Here is a 6,405-nt window from a genome sequence, read left to right as displayed (position 1 = left end):
GGGTTTCTAACACACAGAGAGAGCCATAAACCCATTATGGGTCAGGTATTCACTTCCAGAAATAGCCTACGCCTCTCCCCAGTGCAAGTGGGGCACAGCCCCATGACACACGCCTCGCACTCGGCTCCTGGCAACAACAGCAGCAAGCCTGCTTTAATGAGGCCCACTTCCTGGAGGGTGGAGGGAAAACTGAGGCAGGCAGGGAGAGCTGGATACCCCCTCCCCCACCGCCGCACGTGGCCAGCGCCAGGAGCAGGATCCTGGGAGAAGGAACCCAGGCGTCCTGCTGGAGCAGACACCTCCCTTTAATGAGCAGAGGTGAAAACAGAGCCTGCAAAACAGGAAGGGCCTCTGGCAGTTGCAGAGGGAGGAGGTGGCAGGAGCAGAAAGGAGGGGGAGGGCAGGACAGCTGCTCTGCTTGCAGAAGTCGCCCACAGTTGGGGGTTGCCCAGCCTCCAGACCTGACCTGAAGTCCTCAAGGTTTGCTGGCCATCTCTGGGTTGGGAGGGACTGAATCTCCAGGAGGACAAGAGGCTGTTGATTCTGTATATGAAGAAGACTCTGCCGGCATCTTGCAAGAGTCAGCCTGGCAGAGGTTGGCTGCTAATTACTGTATTGCAGGGACTCTTCCCTTCTTCTGGCTTGCCATGTCGGCAGATGCCTTACTCCCAGTTCCATTTAGCTCAGCACTGAGTCCACCGTCTGGCAGCCCCAGCGCTCCAGGGTCTCAGACTCAGGGCACTCTCCCAGGCCTACCTGGAGACGCCCACATAATTTCTGTGTGCAAAGCAGGCGTTCTGCTGTGGAACTATAACCCACCGCTTTTAAATGAAGTTAAGAATCCAGTCCTCATGATTCTGAATGGGAAATGCCGGCTGGGCACATTTAAAGCACATCCTTCCCCCCTGAAATAATCATTCCTGGGAACAGTAGCTCTGTTTCCCAGGACTCTTTGGTTGGGCAGGGAATGTGCTTTGGGTGCATGGTTGCACTCAGGCCACATGAAGCTGTACCAGGAGCAGTGTTTTGAGGGACTGCGGATAAGCCATGAGGGCAGCCGAGGACACGGCCCACTTTGTCCCTCCGTCATGTTCCTCCTTGCAGGCCTATTTATCAGCCTTGACTGTCTGGCCCCTTGGCGAGGCGCCTGACCTGCGCACGGTTCTTGGTGTCCCTGCCCTGGAACGGCCTCTCCTTCCTCCCCCCCTCCCTGCAAAGGGACAGTCCTCACCTTGTGCTCACCTGGGCCCTTGGGGAGAGGGCAGGTGAGGGGCAAAGGGGTGGTGCATTTGGGGGGACATGTAGCACACAGCAGGGACTAGCAATTTGCACCTTATCTGTGTCTTTAAATAAATGGCCATTAATTGAACCTCTTTCCTTCCTTTCTCCCCAGACTGGCTTTTTTTCCCTCTCTCGGCTGCAAGAAGAGTCACATGAGCAATTCCTAGGAAAAGTTTGTTCTGTACAGCCGAGGAGGAGAAAGCAAAGTCACTCTTGGGCTTTTCCAAAACAAGTCCAGCTTGGATTGGGGCCAGGCTCCGAAAGATGTTGAAAGAGCAGCTCTGGGAAAACATGAGAAGCTCTTTGAGCTTCTAAACCAGAAACCTCAAATGTCAGGCAGTTCAGTGCTTGTTTTGCAACAGGAAGGAAAAAATGCAATTTTATTCCTGGTGCATTTAGGGAAGGCAGAATCCTGTTTTTCAGTGATTTTGGATGGTTGCATCCTGCTCAGAGTAGATCCACTGAAACTAATGGATCTCAGTGAGTTATCTACAGTCCTTCCAGCATGTCTACTCTGAGTAGGGCTAACGTTGGATGCAGCCCCTCTTTGATCCCATTAAGGTTTGCAAGAGGAGGAGGATCCTCTGAGCAGTTTTTGTTTTTGTTTTGCAGGTCTCTCACTGCCTCTCCTTCCAGATATCATCTGCCAGGACATAAGAGCTCAACCCTGTTTTGCTCCAATTAATGGGGCCAAATCTTTGCACAGGCAGGAGGTCTGGGTGGATGGGTCCCCCATTGGCCTGGCTTAACAGCCACCTTCTTCTTCTGTCCTTGCCGAACCTCCAGCTCCAGGGGCAGTCTATCTCGATTCCTGGGTTCTCAGGGCTGTTTGGCCACTGTGAGAGCAGGCTAGATGGGTCTTTGGGGGGCCTGATCCAGCTGCAAGACAAGCCTGATGCCCTGGAAGTGACAGGCTCACCCCACACCTCCTGACCTGGCAGGTGGCAGGACCTTGGAAACTGATGGAATTGGTGGAATATGCTGAATTGGCAAGTTTAGCAAATAAAATCAGAAACCAAGATGAGGCAGGAATCAAGGAGGATTGGAAAGTATTTGTAAATTATTTTTCAAAAACATTGTAAACATTTTAAATTCAAGTAACATTGTGGAAAAGGTATAGATAGAATGACTATAATATGCAGCACTAATTGGAAAATTGGGGAAAGCATGGAGGGATGGGGGGGGGGTAGCCCAAGGTTAATTGACTGTAAACCAGAAAATGTTGTAAATTCTCTGGAAAGATTTATTTATTTATTTATTTATTTATTTATTTATTATTATTATTATTATTATTATTATTATTATTATTATTCTTTTAAAGGAATGTTTTGCTGACTTCCTGTAAGCCTGTCTAGAGATGCAGAGAGGAAGCTTGCTGCCGGGAGTCAGGTGTGCCTCCAGGTGAGCTGAGGATGAGCAGGCGGGGCAGGAAACACAAGTGAAGCCACATCGCCTTCCTGGCCTGGGCACGGGCGGGTCTGGAGTGGCGGAAGCCAGAGTCACCTGGAGTTGTTTTGCATCTGAACCTGCATTGCAAACTATCACCTGCATTCACCTGCCCAGAGATGAACTCCAACTCCCAAGGATCAGGGGATCATAGAACCACAGAATTGGAAGGGGCCCCCAGGGGCCCCCAGGGGCCCTCCAGCCCAACCCCCTCTGCAATATTATCTCAGAAAACCAAATTGAAATAATAATGTGCAATGGTGCACCTGTGCATGCACAGAGTGCATTTTTCGCTTGCAACAAATGGTCTAAAATGCTTCCATTTCTGAGAGAGCGAGGGAAAATCCCACCCTGTGTCTAAATATAGCCCAAAGCATTTAAGGATAATTACCTGGTTCCCCACCCCTCCAATCTCTCCATCCTGCTCCTAAAGGAAGGCCTTTTTCTCCAGGCAGACTCCAAATCAACAAAAGAGGCCAGATTGACAGGCCCTAAAAGCCTCAGAGAAGAGGCGTCTGGGAGGCTCTTGGCGACTGTCTGGGGAGCAGCAAGATAAACCCCAAAAGGGCACAAATGTGGGTCCTCCGTAGCCACCAGGAATGTGCTCTGCAGGCCTTATCGCTGCCCTTCCAGGAAGTCCTTTTAGGCTCTTGAACAAAGCTAGTCTCTGCTTGATATGGGGAAGGAGACTCTTCACTGCAAAAACGAAAATGCATAAATTGCACCCGCCCTGTTCATGTGAATTTTGTGCCATTTGGTGGTGGGGGTAGTAATTATGAGGCTGAGACTTCAGCAGTTTCCAGTCCATTCCTGGTGGTCCCAATTCCAGGTGCTCACATGAGGGCTTAAAACCCAAAGTGACCCCCGCAGACCCCCTGAGTGTTAAGACGGGCAGAAGGGGTTAAGGCTTTCCTTATCATCTTTTTAAGAAGAGCTTCGCCAAAAGAGGAGAAGCCTTCTTGGCTTTTAGCCATGACCACTAAAAATGGAGCCTCCACCTCAAAGAGCAATCTATCTCTGAGCTATGGTTTCCCAGGTTGGGCAACTGGTTAGCCAGCTCTGGAAACAGGATGTTATGCTGGATGGAGCCTTGCTGCCATGTGAATATATTTTTGCAAAGTATGCTCTCTCACACACCCCACAGCGTTAATTCATAATAATAATAACAACCTATTTCTGCTTGTGAAGGGAAAGTCTCTTCCTGAGATGCTTAGTCAGATGGGCAGCAGCAAAAACATCAGGCAGCTCCCATGCAAATGTCCCCAGAGGAAATTGGCACTGCGGCTCCGTCTCTCCACCCAGCACACATCCAGGATCCAGGATTTGTGCATGAGAGAGGGATCAATTAGCTGGGAGGTTGTTGGTTCATTTGATCTGGACAGGTGCAAAGGAAGTTGTGTCCTTTGTGAGCAATTGTGGTCCACCAAGACCCCGAGATCCTTTTCACATGTCCTGCTAGTGAGCCAGGTGTTCCACATCCTATGTTTGTGCATCTGGTTATTCCTGCCTAAGTGCAGGAACCTTACATTTGTCCCTATGGAAATTCATTTTGTTAGCTTGTGCCCAGGTCTCCAACCTATTTAAGATCATTCGGGGCAACCTTTTCACATTCTGCATTTGGGATTTTTGACCCTTCAAAGCAACAGAAAAGGAACTTGCAAAAGTCAAGGAATCATTTAATGTGTCTTATAGCGAGGACGGGGGGGGGGGGGGGTTGTCCTGTGCAACACAGATTAGCACACACACACCCCGCTCCCAACTGCCAACTGTAATGGGAGTTGTAAGTCAAATAATGTGTCTGTCTATCTATCTATCTATCTATCTATCTATCTATCTATCTATCTAATCACCACTCTACTTTTGACTTTCTGTGACTCCAGCAGTCACGGAACCAGAGCCGCAATGCAGCTTCGGGAGAGTTGCTGGCTTCCAGTTCAAAACAGCCACTACAGCCTAAGCTGCTAGCCCTCATGCCACAGAGACTTGGAAGTGTGCAGATGGAAACGTGCCGTGACAGATCAGGAGCCAGGAGGGCGGCTGAGTAAGCAAAAGGTTTCTGCTTGCCATGAGTAACAAAAGGCAGAGGGAATTATGCAGGCCATATGCAAACCTGTTTGACTTGCCTGATGCCTATAGCTTGCCAAATTATTATCATTAATTTAATAGTGTGTGGGTGGGTGGGTTGTGTTTTTTTTGGGGGGGTTAAAGGGGGTTCACGGAAAAGAAAGGCAGCAACAAAACAGGAGACAGGGGGGGGGCCCAAATAGTTCATTTCTAAATTTCATTTCATACCCTTGAGGAAGTGCTTCCTGTGATTGCAGTGCAGGGGTTGGGCTGGATGACCCTTGGGAGTCCCTGCAATTCTATGGATCTATGAAAAAGGCCAAGTTTTAAAAGAACCACCTTGCATTTGGCAAGACAGTTTGTTTACATGGTGTGTGTTTTTTTTAAAGTACAGCTGTAGTTGTCTAGGAAAAAAAGAAAACAATATACATATACAGATGTAGTCAGGCCTGAAATGTCTCATTCCAGCGTGCTATAAATAAATCCCATTTTGCAAGGCGTTGCTCTGGGTGTGACGCTGCTCCCTGGTTTCTTGCAACATGTTGGTTTGGGTAAGAAGGGCATGCTCTGAATATGTTTACTCCACAACCTCTGGAGAAACTGGGCATCTCAAGTCCCAGGCAAGCCATTGAGAAAATGACAAATCTGATGGCAGTTCATAAACAAGGAAGATAGCAGATGGCTGCATGCTGAGTCAGCTAAGTGTTCTCGGCTCTGATTGGCAGCGGGAAGGCTCTCTGGGGTGTCAGACTCAGGGTGCTGGACCACCGAGCTACAGCGCTTCGTGTAAAAGCGAGCCAAGGCTCCAAACGTCATGCTTCTGCACAAAAGAGTGCCGTCAATAGTCGCCACAGTGAGTTAGATGCTTGGTCCATGTAGCTCAGGGCTGCTCCACACTGACTGGCAGCAACAGTTCTCCAATGCTTCAGACCCGGGAGCCTCTCTTAGCCCTTCCTGGTGATGCTGCCAGCGGGTATGGAGCATGCCAAGCAGGCACTCTGCCAAGGAGATCTGCTCCTGCACAAGGAACATTTTAAAGCAGAGGTTGGGCAGCCATCTCTCATGGATGCTTGAATTGAGAATACTGCCTTGCAGGGGGTTGGAGTAGATGACCCTCGGGGTCCCTTCCATATATATTTCTATGATTCCTGCAATGCAAGCCATTGGGGGGGGGGGAGTGTAAGACAGAAGAAAATAACTTATTAAAACCAGGGCCATTCCCTGAGAGGCGAGGCTCTCTTGCGGAGGCACCCAAACGCCTCAAAAACATCCAACAAATGTTTGCATCTCACAAAGCCGAATGCCAGAAGATTCCTGCGCTGCAGAGTGTTGGACTACCGGACCCCCGGGTTCCCTTCCAAGTCTACAGTTCTACAGCTCTGTGAAAGAAAGCAATTCTTCACATGGCACGTGGTTAACCTGTAGAACTCCCTCCTCCAGGAGACAGTTGATGGCCACTGGCTTGGAAGGCTCAGAAAGGGGGTGAGATAAATTGATGGCGCATCGTGAGCTGATTGATGGCCACTAGCCAGGATAGATCTTCTCTGCCTCCACAGCTGGAAGGGGCGATGCCTCTGTGTAGCTCAGCTGGTGAGAGCCTGGTGCTGTTAATGC

The 6,405-nt window shown here is 49.5% G+C and overlaps 1 long non-coding RNA gene across 1 annotated transcript; it reads left to right on the top strand.

The window, feature by feature from the left end:
• The first annotated feature begins 1,364 nt into the window (after positions 1-1,364).
• LOC307207328 lies at positions 1,365-4,863 on the top strand. Its single transcript, XR_013834652.1, has 3 exons — positions 1,365-1,612; positions 2,603-2,682; positions 4,608-4,863. It is a non-coding gene; the product is annotated as an uncharacterized lncRNA (long non-coding RNA).
• The last annotated feature ends 1,542 nt before the right edge of the window (positions 4,864-6,405 follow it).

Source organism: Podarcis cretensis (assembly GCF_951804945.1).
Source record: "Podarcis cretensis genome assembly, chromosome: 18".
Classification (NCBI taxonomy): Eukaryota; Metazoa; Chordata; class Lepidosauria; order Squamata; family Lacertidae; genus Podarcis; species Podarcis cretensis.
This window is presented reverse-complemented; position numbering and strand designations above follow the sequence as displayed.